We start from the raw sequence: 23,163 nt of genomic DNA on the forward strand, positions 1-23,163 counted from the left end.
TGCGCATAGTGTGACTATTTTGAGACAGCCCAGGAGCAAAATAGAGTAAAAAGAGGTTTGTCTTTTAAACAGTGGTTTATCTACAAGGAATATATACAAACATATACAAGCACTAGGCAAAATCGGGCAATCAATCATCAATTACAGCACAGAAGCACACAGAAAGAGAGATCCCTCATAGGGCCTCTCTTATATTACAGCCTCTTAAAATGGTACCAATCAAATAACCCTGCTGACTATTGCTACCATTGTATCAGCATTACAGTATTACAACATCACAGCTACAGTTGTTAGAGCTACAGTTGTTACAGTTGCCACAGTTGTTAAGTGAATCAGTGCAGTCATTATGTTAATAATATGGTTGTTAAGTGAATTTGGCTTCCCTATTGACTTTGCTTGTCAGAAAGTCCCAAATGGTGATCCCATGACCAGGGACACGTACAATGTTAATCACATGACCATTGGGATGCTGCAACGGTCATAAGTATGCAAAATGATCATAAGTCATTTTTAAAGTGTTGTATCAAGCCATTAACAGTTCATGAATTGGATTAGACTCCTTTTAAATTCACCTAATTCAGTAATCTTGCTTCCTAATCTGGAGCAGAATTTGAGAATATTTGGGGTTTGGGAAATCCACACAGATTGAATTTGAGCTCTCAACAACTTTGAGAGAAAAGTTTGAACAATCTGTAGTCTCAGAGAATTTTGCAAATTTCATCAATTTAATAGAATTCCTAAAATCAAAAGCCACTGTTCCAACCCCCTTTCCTCTGTAGAAAAATAATTCTCCCTTTTCTTTCTTTCTTTCTTTCTTTCTTTCTTTCTTTCTTTCTTTCTTTCTTTCTTTCTTTCTTTCTTTATTCTTTGTCCAATATACAATACATATGGAATGAAATAGACATTAAGTAGTATATATAGGGATAGTAAGTAAAAAAGAAGAGGAGTGGATGAGAGGGAGAGAATATATAGGATATATGAGAAAAGGAAAGGTAATTGGACAGGGGACGTTAGGCACATCAGTGCACTTATGTACGCCCCTTACTGGCCTCTTAGGAACCTGGAGAGGTCAATCGTGGAGAGTCTAAGGGAGAAATGTTGGGGGTTGGGAGTAGACACTATTGAGTCCGGTAATGAGTTCCACGTGTCGATGACTTGATTGTTAAAGTAATATTTTTTACAGTCAAGTTTGGAGCGGTTAATATTAAGTTTGAATCTGTTGCATGCATGTGTTGTTGCGGTTGAAGGTGAAGTAGTCGTTGACCGGAAGGACATTGCAGCATATGATCTTGTGGGCAATACTTAAATCGTGTTTTAGGCGCCGCAATTCTAAGCTTTCAAGACCTAGGATAGTTAGTCTGTTTTCGTAAGGTATTCTGTTTCGAGTGGAGGAGTGAAGGGCTCTTCTGGTGAAATATCTTTGGACGTTTTCGATAGTGTTGATGTCTGAAATGTGGTGTGGGTTCCAGACAGATGAGCTGTATTCGAGGATGGGTCTGGCATAAGTTTCTTGTGAACCAGTGGGAAAAAGCTGGTTCGGGAGAAGTTTCATAAATACTGTCACTGAAAAGAGGCACTGTAGTCCATATAAAAACCTGAACGAGATTTGGCATAACCAAAACTCAAATCCCTGTCAAAATGGGGTCAAGGTGGACTTTTCTAGACTATATTTTTTAGAATTGAAATAAAACTCCTATGATACATATTTTCAGTTTGTGGGGGAAGCCCCTTCGAATTCTGAATTTCATTAACAATTTGTGTTTCGGTCTGAAATGTTCTTTCAGAACTACGTTGAAAAGCCTGATTATACAATTTTAAGGCAATAATAGCACCTTTAAAAAGTACAATAGCTTTCCAAGTTGGAAGAGTGAAATTAAGAGACTATAGATTTGAACTGGTGCCAGTTCAGGTTTGCTTGAGGTATTTCCGGCTCATCTACCAAATTCATTTCGACACCGTGTGGACATTCTTTGCATCTTAAACATTAATGTTACCCCGAAAGCCATTTAGAGGAAGTTGCTGAAGCACTAAGCCAGCTAGTTACCTCCAGTTCCAAATTAGTGGAAGATTTAATAGAGATGTTTCAGTTGCTAAGACATCCTTTTTTTTTTTTCATACAGATTAAGTGAATCCTTTCTCCAACAAACCCATATTTCCCAATGGCCTTAAATATTAAATATAAAATTTGGTTTGAATGGGTTTTTTGTGCCCAGAGGAACTGTCCCTTTAAATACCATTCTAGTTAACCAATGCCCAAGGCTGAAGTCCTATGCACAGTTTTTTGGGAATAAAATTCCACTGATTTATTGTGTGTGTGTGTGTGTGTGTGTATAACAAAAGCAATACTACTCCATTTGATGTAATCTGAATGAAAAAAGACATCCATTTGGAGAGTAGCTATCCACAAAATAATTCCCACCTACTTGAAAATTGGTACAGTGTACTTAACAACTGTTACAAATGACTAAAGAGAAAAATTGGAGCACATCAGATAATTTTTAAAGTTCTATAAATCAACACATTCCTGATTTTAATTATAAGATTAAATAACCAAATTTTGGTTATTAAATTTTTAATTATACATTTTATTAATATGCAGATAAAATAAAATGTACGGGTCCAAAGAGATGCTACAAGAATGGTGGAAGGTCTTAAGTATAAAACGTATCAGGAAAGACTTAATGAACTCAATCTGTATAGTCTGGAGGACAGAAGAAAAAGGGGGGACATGATCGAAACATTTAAATATTTTAAAGGGTTAAATAAGGTCCAGGAGGGAAGTGTTTTTAATAGCAACATTGCAAACCACCCAGAGAGTGTTTTGAAGCACTATGGAGTGGTATATAAGCATAAATGCTATTGCTATTAAGCATCTTGTCATAAAATACTGTATTATCAATGTCAAGTTGAAATGCTATTTTTTCCTGACTTTTCAGTACATTATTACACATGTGTACCCTTTGTTCAAATGGTAGAGTTTCTTGTGTTTCACTTGGTTTCCATTTGGGATTATTACAGCTCAGGTCTTCAAGTCAATGAAAAATACTTCAAAAATTTCTTACTATGATAAGGTGAAAAAAGGCTGGGTATTTTCAGGTGTAAAAATCAGGATCACATAGTAAATTCCAATTAAGATTAATGGTTTGCTAATACTAATACATAAGAATCTAGTCAACTAATGATTAGGTTAAATTGGCGCTAGATAAAGAATCAATGAAATTCAAGAGGGATTGGATTTAGAACATAGCAACTCTAGGCTTATTACTTGCTTGACTCCACTCTCCTCTGCTCTTCTTCTACAGATTATAACAAAAGAGCAGGGAATCATTGTGATATATCTTCTGTTTCTTCATGCAGTTTACAGCACAGGAGTTTTTGTTTATTTGTCTGTCTGTTTTTTAAAATTATATGGTACCCATCTCGTGGTCCAGGCAACTCTTATTATTTGGACAAAAGCAGGAAGCTTCTAAAGATGCTCATGTCTTCAGCTAATGATTAATGTTTCTTATCTCTTTTACAAGCTGAATCTAAATTATCATACCATACCACAGCTCTAGCTGTGTTTTATTTAGGTATGATGCCTGTATGTAAAGGCAGTGTTTGGCCATAAATTATGAGTCATCCACTAATAACAGATTCAGTCATTTTCCTGTAGATTTCAAAGGAGAACCAATATTAATTCCTTTGATTAAAAGCCAGACATCAAAAAGATAAATATCATAAAACTGTAGTCAGCATGGTTGTTCTATAAAACTGCTTTTAAAAACCCACCTTAATAATTTTTAAGGCTAGAATATTGCTGTTTGAGTTTTGGAAGTTGGCAATCTTGAATATTGGGTAATACATCATTCCCTGCTGTAGGCCTGATGAATTACTTGGAAGAAATCTTGCAAGTTAGCACTAAATAGAAAAAGGTTTAGAAAAAGGCTGGTTTTTGTTTGTTGTTTGTTTGTTTTTGGCATACGCATGCAAGTTTGCTGCAATAGTTTATCTTGCAATTTAAATTACTGCAGGTGGTTGGGTTCATTCAAGTATTAGCCAAATAGATTAAATAAGAAATTCTAATCCATCAGAATAAAGACAAGGAAACAAAAGGGTGTGTTTGTCAAATATTTTGTTTTACTGGTTGGTGCTTCATTGTAACCTTCACCAATGCAGCTGCCTAATTATTAAAGTGCAACATTGCTAGGAGAAAAAATGACCTTCTACATGGCAAAGCAAATTGCTGAAGGCATCAGAAACTAATGGACATATGCTTGAGCATCCATAAAACATGAATAGGTTTATTAGCTTATTCAGCAGGAAAATGTTTGGGAGCTAATGGTCAAATTCACTAAATTCAAGTCATGTTTTTGTAGGTATAAAGTTGAATACTTCTAGGTTGTAATTTAAACACATTTTAAATAAGAATTTCTTCATGCAGATTGCGAAATCTGCCTGTAATAGCTGCATACTGGAAATTAAGACAATCCTTTGTTTAATTACGCTGAATATTGCTTTCCTGTTTTAAATTAATCTATACAGCCTGATTTTAAATAGTGTAAATGCTTGACCAAACAAAACAGAGTAAGTGAAGCACTTCATGGAAATCTGTATTACAGTATTACATTTTTTATTCTCGCAAATTTGGACAGTTATGACTATTATAAGTATTATTAGGCATCTAAGATGGCTTAATTATAAAGGAATAATGTCTATAGAAACTCCAATGCTTTCTATACTTTTAAATGTAATGTTGTCTGGCGGCACCTAGGGGAAGAGCCAATATTAATATCAATTCCTTTGATTAAAATCCAGACATCAAAAAGATAAATATCTTAAAACTGTAGTCAGCATGATTGTTCTATAAAACTGTTTTTAAAAACCCACCTTAAAAAATTTTAAGGCTAGAATATTGCCCATTTTGGCTAGCAGAGTGCTGCAGAATGCATCCATCCCATCTACCCCCCACTGGGCCATAGAGAACTACAATGCTAATCTGGCCCTCAGAGAAATCCAGTTTGACACCCTTGCTCTACAGCCTGAGGGAGACCTCTGAGAGTTTTAAAACTGCCTATGCATCCAACTAGCACCCTTGTATCAGCCTAGCATGTAGTAAAAGCATATGGAAAAGGGTATAGAAAAAAAGATCAGTGTGTGGGCTAAATTATGAGAAATATACAGCAGGCAAAATAAAACATAGCTACTGTTGTGGTTAGCTCTGGCCCTGCTCCTGCCCCAAGGACTGTGGATGTGGGGGAGACATCCACATGCTGCAGGCCTGTTTTGCCCCCACCCCCACCCCCCGGTGGAATCTGCTGATGAAGGCTCCTCTGACCAAGAAGACATGAGTGACAGGGAGGAGGAGAGTGGGGCAGACAGCTCAGAAGGAGATCAATTATCTAGCTCCTCCTTGGATTCAGAACAAGAGTTAATGATACAGCCAAGGATGAGGAGAGCGACGCATAGGCAACAACAACTGAGAGATTATTATCAAAGAAAATGAGGCCATCTGTGGTTGGGTGGGGCTGTGGTAATTAGTGAGGCTGCTATAAAGAGCAGCCTGTGGGTTTGGCCATTGTGGAGGATTATCTGATCGTTGTGTTTCGTGACTGCTTTACTGACTTTGACCTTTTGTGTGCTGATTTTCCCCCGCTTTGAAACTAAACCAGAGCAAAGTGTGTTTCACTTTGTGAAAGAAGGACTGTGAATTACCTCACAGCTGCAAGCTAAGTATCACAGAACTGATAAGGGACTTGTACAAATTACCAGTTTGTTTGGAGACGAGTGCTCTTTGCTATTCCAAAAGAGGGCTTGGTTTAAGTGAATTTTCATTATAAAGAACATTGTTTTGAATTTTCAAACGTGTGTGTGTCTGAAATTTGTACCTGTGCATTTTTGGGAGGATTCTACCAGAGAGCCCAACAGAACAGCTACTGAGAACAATTTTAGAATATCCGCAAACATTGTGAAGCCATCTATCCATTACATGTACCTTTTCCCTCCACCACACATTAAACTAATTTACCCCAACATTTTCCTTTCTTCATGACGCTTTGGCAAGTGATAGTCTTTCTTTATACCAGGAATGGATTCCAATGTACCTGAACCAGGAGGACATGCTTTATATCTATAAATTAACACTGATTCTCTTCTTAGTCCAACCTCACCTACTTCCCCACCCCCCAAAATTCACTCTTCTCAAAGCATTGCTAATAAGATTTCCCAGAACAGGGGTGTGTGTAGAAAAAGTAGAACCATTCAGTCTTGATTGGAATTGCCAAGATACTTAAGCATTTTAAAATAGTTCATGCTTCTCTGATCTGGAGTTTTAAGAGAACATACTATTGGAACAATGTTAAGCACAGTCTTGTCTTCAACCCAAGAACAAAGCAAATTTGTATGAAGGACCAGGCACTATACGTGTCACCAAGCTGCAATCGCTTTCTGATTTTACAATGAAAAGCTGCTGATTACTTTGTAAGACTGATTCAACTATTGTCTTTTAATGCAGGCATTATGCAGCTCTCTTATAAGTCACTGAATCAATTTTAAAAGTAAATTTTTAAATCAAGAAACGATAATTATATAATATCTGCCACTACTGAGATTCAAACTCCATATGGTAATTGGAAAGCCTATATATATTATTTTAGGGAGGGGAAAAAAATTCTTAATAGAGCAAAGTGTTTCATACATTAAAATAGCTTAACTTCTGTGCAAGTATGAAAAATGTGTTACCGGTTTAAGAACTGCAATAACTTTAATGAGATGCCTCTTAAAGGAGTCATTCCTTTTTAAAAAATCTCACACAAAAGCCGTAGGCAGGGGTGGACAGCAGGCAGGACGGGGTGGAACGCAGTTCCACCAGTGGAAATTTATTTATTTATTTATTGGATTTATATGCCGCCCCTCTCCGAGGACTCGGGGTGGCTCACAACATAAATGAAGCTGTGTGCCCACCCTCCCATTCTCCTCCTCCTCCTCGGAAAGCGGCAAGGAGACCAGCACTGGCAGGAGTTGCAAGGGGCCCATTTCCTCCCCCATCTTTTCTCAACAGCTGATTGGCCCCGGTTCGCCTAGCTACCCAGCCTGAGGCAGGGAGTGACCCAGGAAGGAGAGCGTGGGAAACGTGAAGCAAACTGTCACCCCAGAGAGTGACACTGGTGAGGTTGTAAGTTGAGGACTTAACAGTTCACTTGAACAATGATAATCATTCAAGCCACTCCCACCCAGTCACATGGCTGGCAAGCCACTCCTACCCAGTCACATGACCATCAAATTACACCCACAAAATAAGCCACACCTACAGTGTGGCAGTAAAAATGTTGGCTGCCCATTACTGGCTATAGGTACTGGAGCTTGTTCAGAATCTAAAGCACTGCTTTCAAATTATTTTGGAAGTGTGAATGGTCCTTACCCCCATTCCTTTCCATGCCTGACAACTGAAGGGTCAAGAACAGAGGTGTCAAACTCAAGGCCCACAGCCCAAATCCAGCACATGGGGTACCCTACATGGCCCAGGGCCAGACTATTTCATCTCCTGCCATATACCTTCTAGAGACTGATAAGAAAACACAGAGTTGGCCTCCTCCGGGTCCCGTCAACTAAGCAATGCAGGTTGGTGGGGCCATGGGAGAGGGCCTTCTCTATTGCCACTCAGGTTCTATGGAATCAACTCTCCAGGGTTTTATAGTTTTAGACCAGTGATGGTGAACCTATGGCATGGGTGCCACAGGTGGCACGCAGAACCATATTGGTTGGCACACAAGCCGTTGCCCTAGTTCAGCTCAAACATGCATGTGTCAGCTGATTTTTGGCTCACACAGAGGCTATGGGAGGGCGTTTTTGGCTTCCAGAGAGCCTCTGGGGGGATGGCGTTTTTACCCTCTCCTGGCTCCAGGGAAGCCTTTGGAGCCTGGGGAGGGCAAAATACAAGCCTACTGGGCCCAACAGAAGTTGGGAAACAGGCCGCTTCCAGCCTCCAAAGGACCTCCCGGAGAGGTGGAAGAAGCTGTTCCCCCCCAGGCATTGAATTAAGGGTGGGGGCACTCGTGCATGCATGATAGCATGCACACACACTCTTTTGGCACCTGAGGAAAAAAAGGTTCACTGTTTTAGACTGTATATTTGACTTATTTTTATTGTATTTGTAATAAGCCTCCCTGAGTCCTTCGTGATTGGGCAGCATAGAAGTTGAATAAAATAAAAATAAATAAATAATACTTAGATCTGGCCCACAGGGCCGCCCTGGAAACAGGTAAGGACCAGCCTGCAGTACCTCTGCCAGGCTCCTGCAACCCTCTGCCAGTGAAAATGGAGCTTGTTTTCACTGGCAGAGAATTGCAGGAAGCTTCCTCCCGAGCTCCGGTTTCATTGGCAGAGTGCTCAGACTGCCACAGGCACTCCCAACACGAGTGATGTCAAGCTGACCACGCTCACCCTGGCCACACCCACTATGTTCAAGGTCAAACACAACCCTAATACGGCTCTCAAAGAAACTGAGTTTGACATCCCTGGTTTAGAGCTCTTGCTTTCTTCATAGAGATGTCCTTTATATCCCAAGGAATACAGGAATACAGATTGCAAAACACAGCTTTTATCTAAATCTCTCTGCTACAGAACTGGCTCATATATTCCTATAAAAGATTGGCAGGTTTCCCCCCCCTAAAATCTATAAATAAAACCCTCAATTCGTTTAAAACTTTTCATGGCAAGTGACTAGTACAAAACTACTAAAACTTTAATTTTGCTGCTAAAAACAGTAGGTGGTAATTTAAAAAGAAAAATCCAAGACCTTTAGGTTTTAGCAATCTGATAGCAAATGGAAACAGCTGCCATATTTTACTGGTGGATATAAAATTAACATATTCTTGTAATAGAAATTTCCCATATTTCATATTCAGAAATCACAAATACGTGGAGTATTTTTATACTTTAGATGTCATGGGAAATTGACATTCTGATTCATTGTACAGCATCCTATTTGTCTTAAAGATTGAGCTGTTGTATATTTATTTATAAGTGCTTGAAAGGATATATCATTACTGCTTTGCTTCATGAAATTATAGAAATATTATCATTCAGTTTGTTCAGTTTTAAAAAACTAGTATAAATAATTGAATGAAAAATGAATATCTCTCAACAATCCACAGTAATTTAGAAATAGCAGTGTCAAAAATAGGAAAAGAGAGAGAGTTCGCGGAGTACCTGATGCCACGACTTATAAATTCTATACACCTCCCTCTGTCTGGTCTGGAGAATTGCATGTTCATTTAATCACAACCTCAAAACATCTTCAAATACCTAGTTGATGTCTTATAGTTTTGCAGATGATGTCTTCAAATCTCTATGTGTAATCTCTATAACCACCACAGTAAAAGGTCCTCCTCTGAAATGAGGTTGTGCAACTTCTGAAGCTGTCTGGCCCAAACTCATGAAGACTAAATTGGCTGAATAATATTCTAAATTTGTAATGTTTTCCCTCAACTTAAAAAAAAATTACAAAGACAAAATCAAACATACCAGAGAACAAACTAGTTATAAACTAATTGCATAATACAAAGGTTTCCAAATTGTTAGACAACTGAATTTTTACTAACAATAATCACTGCAGTAAATTTGATGACTCTCTTCTAACCTAAGAGAAGGCGAGAACTCACCTATTCTGAGCTGCCATAAACTTGTATTATGCAAAAATGTAAACTGCTGGACCATATAGAACAGGGGTTTATATGTATCAAGTGTCAAACTCACAGTACCATATTGTCATTGCATGATGTATTGGGTCATTCCATGTCAAGTGGTCTGGGGGTCCCTGCTCGACCATCACAGATTTTAATGAAATTTTGTGTGAACATGCACACATGTCCCTGATGAACATTGGTAAAGTGTTATGTGTGCGGATGCAATACTTGCAGAGATACAGTAGTCCCTCACCTATCGCTGGTGTTACGTTCCAGACCTGGCCGCGATAGGTGAAATCCGCGATGGGGAATTTATCGACTGATAGTACTTATTTAAGTATTTATATTGTAATTGTTTGGTAAGTTTCCATTGTTTTAAGTGTTTATAAACCCTTCCCACACAGTATTTATTTTAGATACAGTATTTAAATACAGTATTTACAATTTTAGATATATATATATATTTTTTAAAACCTGCCGATCGAGTTCGGCGGGCTGTTTAAATCTGCCGATCGACTTCCTCAGAAACCCGCGATGAAGTGAAGCCGCAGTAGGTGAAGCGCGGTATAGCGAGGGACTACTGTATAGTCCTTTGTGTGACCCCATATCACAGCCTTCGATAGTATGACTGAGGTTCCAGCAATTTTGAGACATAATATCTCCGGCAATATTTTGTTGAGAGAAACTAAACTTGGAGATATTGCACAATTTTTTGTGCTGTATTAAGCAAAATAATAAAAAGATTATCATGAGCAATCTCCATCTAGATAATTTGGAGCAAAGTTGGCCGAAAATATTGCAGCTCAAAAAAAGGTTAAAGGTTTTTATATTTCTGGAAGGAAAGGAATGAGAAATGTGAAACTTTGTATGTAATAACTTAGCAACACAAGGTTTTTGAATATAAAATTTTATTCTCATACTGCTTTCCAATTGTTTACAAATTGAGTGTAAATTTGATGTTTTTTGTAAAAACAATGTCAAAAATAGGATATTTTCAGCCTACTTTTACACAAAAAAAGGATCTTTTGGGGAAACTGTTATATCATTCTCATTAGAAAGAGAATATTTCAACTGCACTAAAAAAAGTAGGGCACTTTTCTGAAATCAGACCACTTAACATAGAATGACCTATTGTGATTTGTTTCCTCTTTGCTAAAATGAGGGTGGGTGGCCAGCATGGATATATCTTAGCTCGCGGGCTGAGATTTTTGACACTCCTGATATAGAAGGAAACTGCAAAAGCATATAAAAGATTTTTCAATTTCTTCCAACAAGCAGAAGCAGAATCTGTCCTGTATAGGGATATCATTGAATCACACAGAGAGGATGCCAAAAAGTTACAGCATGTGAGATTAACTGTTCTATGAGATAAGTTGAGAATATTTGTTACATATTTAGAATGGGAGAACAGATTCTCAAATAGGCTTGTTACTGTCAGGTACAAGGAACCAGAAAAATACCATGAGCTGATAGAACTGTTTCTTTATGATTGCTCGCCTATTTATTCATTTTATTGGGTCAGATTTTCTATGCCATAAGAATTTAGAAGAATTTTTCCAGAATAACTACATTTTCTGGGAAACAGCCAGATAAAGGCTTCAGGAATACTAAGGGGGAATCTGACGTTTGTAACGTCCTTCCCTGCAAGGACTCCAAGTTTTATCAGTATCTTCACTTCTTCCCCCATTCTTCCTGGAGATTCCGCCATAGTTATACAGAGAGGTGGCACTTGATTAAGGTTGTCTTAGATATCCACATAAATACATATGAATAAATCCTAGATCTATATTTCAGGTAATACTAACAGATTTTTCAAGCATGGAACCCAAAACCTTAAAATGATTAAATGTAACATGTCTGTTAATTGGCACAAAACCAGGAATGAATGACTGGTTAAATGCCATTCTTCAATAACCTGGACTCTGAAATTAGGTGTTGTCAGAAAATATCAATGACAGGTTTGAAGCTGCTTTTAGAAGTTTTTTGAACTCATTAGAAAATGTCTTATTAATTTATTAACCTCTTGGCTTCTATCACAAAGGAAAAAAAGAGAATATATATGAATAAAGGATAGACACATAATGCATTATTCTCTCCAAGTTAATAGAATAAAATAGAATAGAATAGAATAGAATTCTATTGGCCAAGTGTGATTGGACACACAAGGAATTTGTCTTTGGTGCATATGCTCTCAGTGTACATAAGAGAAAAGATACCAAGAATCATGAGGTACAACACTTAATGATTGTCAGAGGGTACAAATAAGCAATCAGGAAGCAATCAATATTAATATAAATCGTAAGGATATAAGCAACAAGTTACAGTCATACAGTCATAAATGGGAGGAGATGGGTCATAGGAATGATGAGAATACTAATACTAATAGTAATGCAGCTTTAGTGAATAGTTTGACAGTGGTCAGGGAATTATTTGTTTAGCACAGTGGGGGAAAAACTGTTCTTGTGTCTAGTTGTCTTGGTGTGCAGTGCTCAATAGTGTCGTTTTGAGGGTAGGAGTTGAAACAATTTATGTCCGGGATGCAAGGGGTCAGTAAACATTTTCACAGCCTATTTTTGATTCATGTAGTATACAGGTCCTCAATGGAAGGAAGGTTGGCAATAATTGTTTTTTTTTTCTGCAGTTCTGATTATTCTCTGAACTCTGTGTCTGTCTTCTTGGGTTGCAGAACCGAACCACTCAGTTGTAGAGGTGCAGATGACAGACTTAATAATTCCTCTATAGAACTGTATCAGCAGCTCCTTGAGCAGTTTGAGCTTCCTGAGTTGGTGCAGAAAAAGAATTCTTTGTTGTGCTTTTTTGATGACATTTTTGATGTTAGGTGACAATTTTACATCTTGAGATATGGTAGAACCTAGAAATTTGAAGGCCTCTATTGTTGATATTGTGTTGTCTAGTATTGCAAGAGGTGATAGAATGGGAGGCTTTCTCCTAAAGTCTACCTCCATTTCTACAGCTTTGAGTGTGTTCAGTTCCAGATTATTCTGGTCGCACCACGAGGATAGTTGTTCACCTCCCGGTTTCATTGTTGCCTCAAATGAGACCAGTCACTGCTGTATCATCTGCAAACTTTAGTAGTTTAACAGATGGATCATTTGAGAAGCAATCATTAGTATATATAGAGAAGAGAAGTGGTGAGAGTACTTAGCTTTGGGAGAGTGGGGTCCTATGCTAATTGTACAGGTATGTGATGTGATTCTACTTAGCTTCACCTGCTGCTTCCTGTCTGTTAGAAAGCTTGTGATCTACTTACAAATATGTCCAGGTACCGCTAGACAGGGCCGCCATCAGGAATTTTGGGGCCCCATACAGCCTAAGTGTCTGGGGGCCCCCTCCCCGCCATTTTAAAACTACTTTATTTTGTGACATACCAATTATGTATGAAATTTACCTTCTTTGGGGAGGGGTGAAAGGGGAGAGTAAGAGAGGAAGGAGTGAAAGAAGGGAATGAGGGAGGAAAGAAGGGAGGAAGGAAAAGGAAAGCAAGAAATGGAGGGAGGAAAGGAAGGAAAGAAAGAAAGAAAGAAAGAAAGGGGGAAGGGACAGGAACAGAGGAAGGAAGCAAGGAAACTTATGAAAGGGGAGAGTAAGAGAGGAAGGACTGAAGGAAGGGAGGGAGGGAAGAAGGTAGGAAGGAGAAAGAAAAGAAGAAATAGAGGAAGGGAAGGTAAAAGAGAGAAAGAGCAAGAAAGAAAGCAAGCAAGAAAGAAAGAGAATGAAAGAGAAATAAAAATAGAGAGGGGGAATGAAAGAAATGGAAGGAGGGAAGGAAGGAGAGAAAGCAAGAGAAAGAAAGAAAAAGAGAGAGAGAGAGAAAAAAGAATGAAAGAGCAAGAGAGCAAGAGAGCAAGAGAGCAAAAGAAAGAGAGAAGGAAAGAAAGAAAGAAAGAAAGGCAACTTCAAAGAAAGGCTCACTGAGCATCTCTCACTCTCTTTCTATCCCTCTTTCTTTCTCTCTCTTCCTTTCTATCTCTCCTCTTCCTTTATCTCCTCTCTCTCTCCCTCTCTCTTTCTCTCCCCCTTCTCTCCCCCCTTTCCCTCTCTCCCTCTCTTGCTATCTCCCCCCCCTCTCCCTCCCTCTCTCTCTTTCTCCCCCCTCTCTCCCTCTCTCTTTCTCCCTCTCCCTCTCTTTCTCTCTCTCCCTCCTCTCTCCATCTCTCTTCCTTCCTCTCCCTCTCTTTCTCTCTCTCTCCCCCTCTCTCCCTCTCTTGCTATCTCTTTTTCTCCCCCCCTCTCCCTCTCTCTTTCTCTCTCTCCCTCTCTTGCTATCTCTTTCTCTCTCTCTCCCCCCCCTCTCTCCCTCTCTCTTTCTCCCTCTCCCTCTCTTTCTCACTCTCCCCCCTCTCTCCCTCTCTCTTTCTCTCTCTCCCTCTCTTGCTATCTCTTTCTCTCCCCCCTCTCTACCTATCTCTTTCTCTCTCTCCCTCTCTTGCTATCTCTTTCTCTCTCTTTCTCCCCCCTCTCTCCCTCTTTCTTTCTCCCTCTCCCTCCACTCATCCATCCCAGGGGTCTTTTTCGGACTTCCCAATCCAAGTCACGCAGCCTTGCGGAACTCCTGGTGGTCTCTCATTCCCGAATCAGCCAGGTAAACATGGCCCCCTCTTCCCTGGCCCGAAACCAGCGAAGGTCGGGGGAATTTCTGCGCAACCCCGGCCACTTTCGGGGTTAAATTCCTCTCCCCGCCCTCTCCGCACCTCCGAAGGGAGCAGGGCAGCGTTGCTGGGCTGGCCAATTCTGGGTGGGGGGTGAATTCCTCCCGGGGGGGTGGAGGTGTGGATGTGTGCGTGCGCCCGGAAGGCGTCCGAACTTTGCCCGGAGGAGCTCTGCAAATGGGAGGGAGGGAGGCTGTTGCCTGGCCAGCGGGCACCAAACAGGGCAGGGCTCCATGGGAGGGGAGGGGGCACCCCGCGTGGGACCCCCCCCGGCGGGCTCTGTCCGGTCAGGAAAAAGGGGGGCAGGGGTTTCTCGGCTGGGGCGGTGCTGGGGGCGCTCTGCACACGCTCAGGGGGCCCAAAGCTGCGTGTGAAAGGGAAGGGGAGGGGGCACCTCACGTGGGACCCCCGACGGGCTCGCCTGCCTGCCCTGCCTGCTAGCCCCCGGGATTGGGCTGTTCTCAGGCGGCATATTCGGCTGTGGCTACGTGGCCGGCTTTGTCCCACGGGCTGGCGCTGGCAGAGGCGACAGTGACGGATTTAGGGGGGAACGGGGGCGGATAGACAGGCTTGGCTACCTCCCCCCCCTCGCCTTTCTTTTCCTCAGCCAGTTCCGCGGCACCGCTGAGCAGCCCCCAGGATCGGGTTGTTCCGGGTGCACCTTTTTTTTGGGTAACCCCAATAAACGGGCGTCCCCTGGGGCTAGGGGGCCTCTGTTCGGCAGTCCACCCGTTTTTCTCGCGGAGTGCCCCCCTCCCCGATACTCTGTCTCCTTACCTGGCCAAATTGGCGCCTCCCTCCCTCGCCGGAAGAGCTGCCCATCTAGCAGTCCCGCTGCCCCATTGCCCGGCAGGGGATGATGGGCAAGGGACGCCTCGGGGAAGGAGGGCGGGAAGGGAAGGAGGGGGCTGGTGGGGGTTTAGGAAAGGGGAGCCTGCCGGGCATGAGGGAACGCTGGCCGCGCGGGGCTCCGAGGCCAGCCTTGCAGCTCCTCGGCGGGAGGAGCCGAAAGCCACCGGGAGAGGACTGGGCTCAGCAGGAGAAGCGCCGCCCCCCCCCCCCATTATTCAATTTTCCAGGGCCCGGTACGCCCCTCCCAGTAATACCCGTCTATCGGCGGCCCTGCCGCTAGATGATTTAGTTTAGTTAGAAGTATGTCCAGTATGATGGTATTGTTTTAGAACTTGATTTAGATTTTTAGAAGTTTTAGATTTAGCGTCAAATATTCATCTGTAATACTACCTTTACTAGTGCATTTATTCCTAGGTATGGGGGATAAGGCTTGATTTGCATTTTATGGCTGTTATCAAACCAGCACTTCATGACACAATTGAAACACAATTTTCATTCATTATTTACAACTTTCCAAATCCTGGCATGCCATTTTGTGAAAAGATAATATAAAAAGATGCCTATAGGAAATGCACATACTTCAACGTAGGCATTGATGGAAATGCCTCAAAACACATATTAAGGAAAAACATTTTAAAAAACTGCATAACTTAGAATATCACAATGTCTAAAGTCTAATAGACAAAGAGAAATACAGAATTAATATGTACAAATATCCACATAAAGTATTTAGACAACAATATTTTGAGATCACTTTTTAAACTTTCTTCCTATTTAAGCAGGTCATTAGAATTAACAAAGATCAATAAAACCTGCAGTTTTTGGATACCAACACTGATGCATGGGCAAGACAGGAAAACCTGACTTTACAGGGAATCAATTAAAGAAATAAAAGTAATTGAATGATGAAGGACAAACTTAAATAAATGGTGACTGGAAAAATAATCAACTGACAAAGAACAGTGCATTATGAATCAGCACATAATTAACAGAATTTCTGTCCAATAGTTGAATGGTCCTAGAAAGCATGTACAGTATATGTAATTGCACTGACTTTTCACTATAGGAGCCATTCAGCTTCTGCCTATAGAAATTATCTTAGATGAAATCAAGGGGAGATATAAGCTTGCTTATGGCCTGACAAGTTACCCTCCTTCTTTTCCAAGTTACCCTCTATCTTTTCCAAAGAGACAGAAAATAGGCACATAGACAATTCTATGGCAAACTGATATTAGGAGATGGAACAATCATATACATATTGCAACTTAGAAGCTCTGCCCGATACTGCAACTTACAGTAGATATGTTAATGGAAACTTCTGTGTGATGTCACCACTCACATGTTATCAATTTTGCATTATCATTGCTTGCTGTAGATGCCACTTGATGAAATGCAAAGAGAAAAGTAACATAGGGAAGCAAAATTCAATGCTTTGGATCAATCTTCTTAAGATAGAGGACAATTAATCAGTGGAACAGCTTGCTTCCAGAAATTGTGGGTGCTTCATCACTGGATTTTTTTAAAAAAGAGTCTTGACCAGGGGTGTCAAACTCACATTATCACAGGTGGAGTCATGTGACATAGTAGTGTTGTGGCCCACTAGCGGCCAGCAGAACTGGCATCAGATTCAGACAGTGAGGAGGTTGGGAACCAACATGTGCCAGTCCTGCAGTCATGGAAGGCTCGGATCAAAGGCAGAGATGGGGCCAAGGCCTTCTGGAAGTTATCAGCTGCCTTTGGACAGTGAGGCAGAGGAACAGCTGGAGCCTGTTCCAAGTATGCACATGAGCAGAGCTGCCAGAAGACAAGAACAATTAAGAAAGCAGGGTCGACTTGAGAGTAAGGACACACCTTGGAGATGATTGGCCCCTCCCATAGGGCATAAAAGAGGAGCAAACAGGATGTGGGATTTTGCAGGAAGCAGTTAGTTCCTTTGGTCGCTGCAAGAGTGGAAAGTGCTGTTTGTGACTCTAATACATTCTGTGCCAAGTTTTGTCTTGCCTGCGTTTGGAAACTAGTCCTCTGGCAGCGTTCCAAGTGAGATAAGGTATGTGTTTATAATGATTCCTCTGAAAGACTGTTTGCCAAGCCTTCTGGACTGTGAATGAAAGGAAGTCACAGTCATGTAAATAAAAGAGGTTTTACCGACACTAAGGCTCTGCTTCATGCTTTTTAAGGAAGCCTAGGTCAGAACAATCAGAACTTATTTCCCCCTTGTTAAAACGGGTGTAGGCATGGCCAGCGCATGATGCGTCTGGCCTGTGGGCCAGGAGTTTGACAGTCCTTATCTAGACAATCTCTTATCTGAAATAGTATGGATTCTCCTGTCTTAAGCAGGGGGCTAGAAGACCTCCAAAATCCCTTCCAGCTCATTCTTTCCATTCTATTCTAAATCTCTGAGTACATAACCAGCTTCATCTGATGTGTGGAAACAGCTGCTCAGGTATAATTGGGGCTTAAATCCCTAGCAATTACAACCTTCTGAATGGGAAGGTAATTAACCCTTGTTACAGTGAGTTGCAAATACTCTGTGCTTACTGCCAAATCTTGCTAAAAAGCATTGGTTTTATCCATTTTGTTGTATGAACTTTTAAGAAGAAACACAACACAGCTGGTGACACCCTGTAAAAACTACATAGGCACAAGATTCTGGGGTGGTTAGAAAGAAAATCCCTCTGTCCCAAAAGAAGAGATAAACAAAAATTAAATTTCTTGTGTGGAAGGGAGACATGATGAATGTATGGCTTCAAGGTCATCAAAATCAAGCATTACTAGTGATAAGGATCAGTGATGGTTCTGATGTACCTTGCTGTTGGCTCAGTTCCTCCCATGAAGTGCCAAAAAAATGATTTTTTAAAAAGCTGAAAACAAGATGGTAACTGCATGCATAGTGCCAGAAACTCAGCTTTTTGTGCATGCTCAGAAGGAAAAAAAATAAAAAAATTAAAAAAATTTTTTTTAAAAAATATGGTGACACCACAGACCAGCACCGACCAAACTGGGTCAGTTATGTCATTATGATGTCACCAGCAGGTCTCTAGCAGTTCGCGTGAACCGGTCCAAACTGGGAGGAACCCACCTCTGGTAAGGATACAAATGACTAAATCTACAACATCAGATGAAAACCCAGTGTTTGCCTTGTTATTCCAACATTTCTTTTAGCTTGCTTGTAAGCTATTTAGGGACGTTACTTCCTGAAGCTTAAAGAAATTAATTTCTGATTTTTCTTCCCTCTAACGGTGAACATAGGGAGCAAGCTTAATGAGACAATAATTACTTCTCACACTATTTTTCTAAAGAAATAGAATGTTTCAACACCGATTACAATGCAATGAAAATTTTTAAAAATCATTTGAAGCAGGGAACATTTAATAGAACTAAAATAATAAAAAATAATCATTTTTTAAATCACCACTACAATTCAGGACTAGTAATCTGAATAGCATAGTTATGATTTAGGGCCTGTATTACAGGTATAATGGTCTGCCATAACACTTTCAAGGACATATTTTATGTGCCTAAGATTTATCTCAATATATACTAGAATGGTGCTAAAAGAGTTCTAATCAATATCTAGTAGAATGCTTTGTAAATTAATCATTTACATGAGTCCTGCCCATTACCAACACAGAGAAAGGCGGAAGATATTGATGAAAGTGTCCCAAATTATAGTGCTATTCCTCCCAAATTCTTTTTTCCTTTCCATTCCATAACATCTAGGAAAACCTGGTACATTATATTACATTGGATCTCTGAGACAATGTCCTTTTGTCTCTCCACTGGAGAAACCTATAGCCCACGACTAGAGAATTGCATTGAAAATACATTTATCATCCACTGAAGGAAAGCTGAGATTTGGCATCTGCTCAGACACCAGCTTGACTGGCTGGCATGATGGCATGACCGAAATGGCTTTAAAACGCTTTGAGAAAATTATGGAGTGACACTTGCAGAGGGCCTTGAATGGCGTTATCAGGATATAAGCAGTAAAAAGTATGATCTTGACAGAGAGCAAGAAACTCTATTACCACAAAGATAAAAATTACTTAAGACTAGTGGAAGGAGCTGGTTACAAAAATATCATAGAAAACAATCCACAATATAAAAAAGGGACAGAAGGATAAACATATCCAGAGTTAAGCAGATTAAGAAACAGATAGAAACATAGAAAAATAGAAGACTGACGGCAGAAAAAGACCTCATGATCCATCTAGTCTGCCCTTATACTATTTTCTGTATTTTATCTTAGGGTGGATATATGTTTATCCCAGGCATGTTTAAATTCAGTTACTGTGGATTTATCAACGTCTGCTGGAAGTTTGTTCCAAGGATCTACTACTCTTTCAGTAAAATAATATTTTCTCATGTTGCTTTTGATCTTTCCCCCAACTAACTTCAGATTGTGTCCCCTTGTTCTTGTGTTCACTTTCCTATTAAAAACACTTCCATCCTGAACCTTATTTAACCCTTTAACATATTTAAATGTTTCGATCATGTCCTCCCTTTTCCTTCTGTCCTCCAGACTATACAGATTGAGTTCATTAAGTCTTTCCTGATACGTTTTATGGTTAAGACCTTCCACCATTCTTGTAGCCCGTCTTTGGACCTGTTCAATTTTGTCAATATCTTTTTGTAGGTGAGGTCTCCAGAACTGAACACAATATTCCAAATGTGGTCTCACCAGCACTCTATATAGCGGGATCATAATCTCCCTCTTCCTGCTTGTTATACCTCTAGCTATGCAGCCAAGCATCCTACTTGCTTTCCCTACCGCCTGACTGCACTGTTCACCCATTTTGAGATGTCCTATAGGTCTATGAATATTGTTATTTAAGATAAACTTCAACAGTGCTTCTCAAACAGTGGGGCAGGTCCCCCTGGGAGGGCCGCGGAGTGATGCCAAGGGGGCATGTATGACCCTGGAAACATGTGTGGTCCCTCTTGATCGATTCCCCCAGACGGGGTGTGTGTTTTCCCAGTTGCATGCTGCTCCAAGCCCAGAAGAGAAGACAGCTAGGTGGGGAGGGATGGCTGCATGGGTTCTTGTTGTTCTCAGCAGGCACTACAATAGCCATGAACTCCACTTTGTTCTGTGTGACTTACTCCCAGGTGAGTTGTTAGAGCAGCCTTTCCCAGCCAATAGTTTGCTTGCAGCTTATAATAAGTAAAATAATAAATATTAACACAAAATTCTACTGGGGCCCAGATCAGAGAATTGGGGGGGGGGGGGTTGCATGTGAAATGTTTACTTCTTCCTAGGGGAGTAGTAAAAGATAATAGTGGAGAAGCACTAAACTATAGTAACAGAAACTTGCAGGTCTGAATGTCCTTCCCCTTTTTCTCTCAATGAAGAACATGTTCTAATAGTCTACCTGTGATGTGATAAGGCATGAATGACTATAAGGAGCAACAGCATGATGTGGCTGGACAGGGATCAAGATGCATGTGACATAGTTATGATACTTAACTAAAAACCAATGGGTGGCTTTCCCAGAGATCTCATATAGAAATTAACTGGAGGGTTAAAGAATTAACCTTTGAGGCATCCAAAAATGCCGCCCACTCTCACTCTCTGCAGCAGTTGAGATGGTTAATGGTGTCAAAAGATACTAAAAACACTAAAAGATTAAGAAAGATGATATGGTAGCACCATTCCAATCCCAGCATCAGTATAGGCAGTGAAGGGCTACCAAAAATTTTACTACCACACTGTGGGCGTGGCTTATGCAGGATGCTCTACATTTTCTTTCGACATCTTTCAGTGCAAATTGGGTGCTCTGGGGTGGAGCTCCATTTTTGCTACCCCACTGCGTTCTCCCAAGTCCGGACAGTAGCCCACCCCTGGGTATAGGCTACCAACATCCAGAGTAGATTTAAATCACAATTTAAATTATTTAAATTTAAGGCTTGGTTTAAATTGAGTCAATTTAAATCATAATTATTTTTTTAAAATAATCTTTATTAATTATTTACACTGAAAAGAAGACAAGATAAATACAATTCAGAGGAAGAAAAAAAATCATATTTTTTTTTCTTCCTTATATCATAATTTTTAAAGAGCAATTCTGTACCACTGTGGCTCCTCCTCTGACCCGCTGTTGACTTACCGACAGTCCTAATATTGCAGAATATACAGCCTCATGCTATATAACTGAGCTCCACTTCATGCTGAATAAACAATTAATGTATCTTCTTAAATAGAAAACTAGATAGATTTTTGCTCCGAAAGCATTTTATTAAAATAAATTTGACAAAAATAAAAAAATACCATGGATTTTAATAAGTTTAAAAAAAATAAATCTGATTTTTTTTATTTTAAAAAAATCATCGTTTTTTATCCACCCTGCCAACATCCAATGTTACCTCAGTTCTATGTTTTGAACCTCAATTGATAAGGATCCAGATAATCTCTTTATCCCAAGGTCTTCCGTAACTGTAGCTTGATCACCTTCTCAACAGCTTTTATCCAAAATGGAAGATTGGGCAGTAGAAAAAAAAAAGTATCTAGATGATTGGGTCTAGCAATGGCCTTTTGAGGAGGGGGCATGTATACACATCTCCTTCAGGGCCAGGAAAATTATCTCCTCTCTCAAAGAGGCCAACACAACTGCATAGACCTGAATGCATATCTTCTTTTGAATGGCTATCACAAGCCAGGACAAGAATCTAACAACTAGCACAGCCTTCCCTAGGTTCTTAGCAACTTCCTCAGGAGCTAATAGCATCAAAGCGCTCCCAGGTAACTAAGCATGAGTGAGTCTCAGCTAGCTTGTGTGGACCAGTCTAATTGGCATTCAGCTCTATGCAAATCCACATGACTTTGTCAATTAGGCTTTGGATAGAGAATGCAATACATTTGGTGCACTTGAGATGAATTAGTTTATCTAGAGGCTATATGATGTATTTTATCTAGTTGAACAGATGTTAATTTGTTATGCTGTGTATGATTTTTTTTATATTTTATTGCGAGCTCTCTTTAGATTAATAAGAGGAGGCAGCATACAAATGAATGAATGCAAACAAAGGTGATTAGGAGCCTGGAAACCAAGGAAGATGAAATGATATTATTTTTCAACTTAAAGGCCCAAAGCAGAGACTAAGTGAAAGCCAACTTTACATCTTCTAAAGTTTGCAAAGATGATAGAGTAATAGTACGAGCCATGGTGGGGGTTCCTAGATACTCCCATATTAGTCCAACACTCCATGAGCTGCACTGGTTTCTGACTGGTTTCTGAGTGCAATTCAAATCATGATTGATTGATTGATTGATTTGATTTGTATGCCACCCCTCTCCGAGGACTCGGAGCGGCTCACAACAACAATATATAATGTACAAATCTAATGTTAAAAGAACAATTTAAAACCCTTATTATAAAAAACAAACAAACAATCTAACAAACCATACATAAAAAACCATAGTAGCTAAGGGCCATATCAGTTTCCCCATGCCTGGCGACATAAGTGGATTTTCAGGAGCTTTCGAAAGGCAAGGAGGGTGGGGCGGTCCCAATCTCTGGGGGGAGTGGATTCCAAAGGGCCAGGGCCGCCACAGAGAAGGCTCTTCCCCTGGGCCCCACTAGATGACATTGTTTAGTCCGGAGAAGGCCAACTCTGTGGGACCTTATCGGTCGTTGGGATTCGTGCAGCAGAAGGCAGTCCTGAAGATATTCTGGTCTAATGCCATGTAGGGCTTTATAGGTTATTACCTATAAAGCCCTACATGGTTTAGAATCAGGTTATTTATGGGACCGTCTTTTGCCTCATATGCCACAGTGACTGATTAGGTCACACAAAGTCAGTCTCCTCCAGGCCCCATCGGCCAAACAGTGGTGGCTGGTGGGACCATGCAGGAAAGCCTTCTCTGTTGCGGCCCCAGTCCTCTGAACCAACTCCCCCAGAGATTTGTACTGCCCCCACTCTCCTTGCCTTTAGAAAAGTGCTCAAAACACATGTATTTAGACTCTTAATATTAGATT

Source organism: Erythrolamprus reginae, chromosome 1, assembly GCF_031021105.1.
Source record: "Erythrolamprus reginae isolate rEryReg1 chromosome 1, rEryReg1.hap1, whole genome shotgun sequence".
NCBI classification, from domain to species: Eukaryota; Metazoa; Chordata; class Lepidosauria; order Squamata; family Dipsadidae; genus Erythrolamprus; species Erythrolamprus reginae.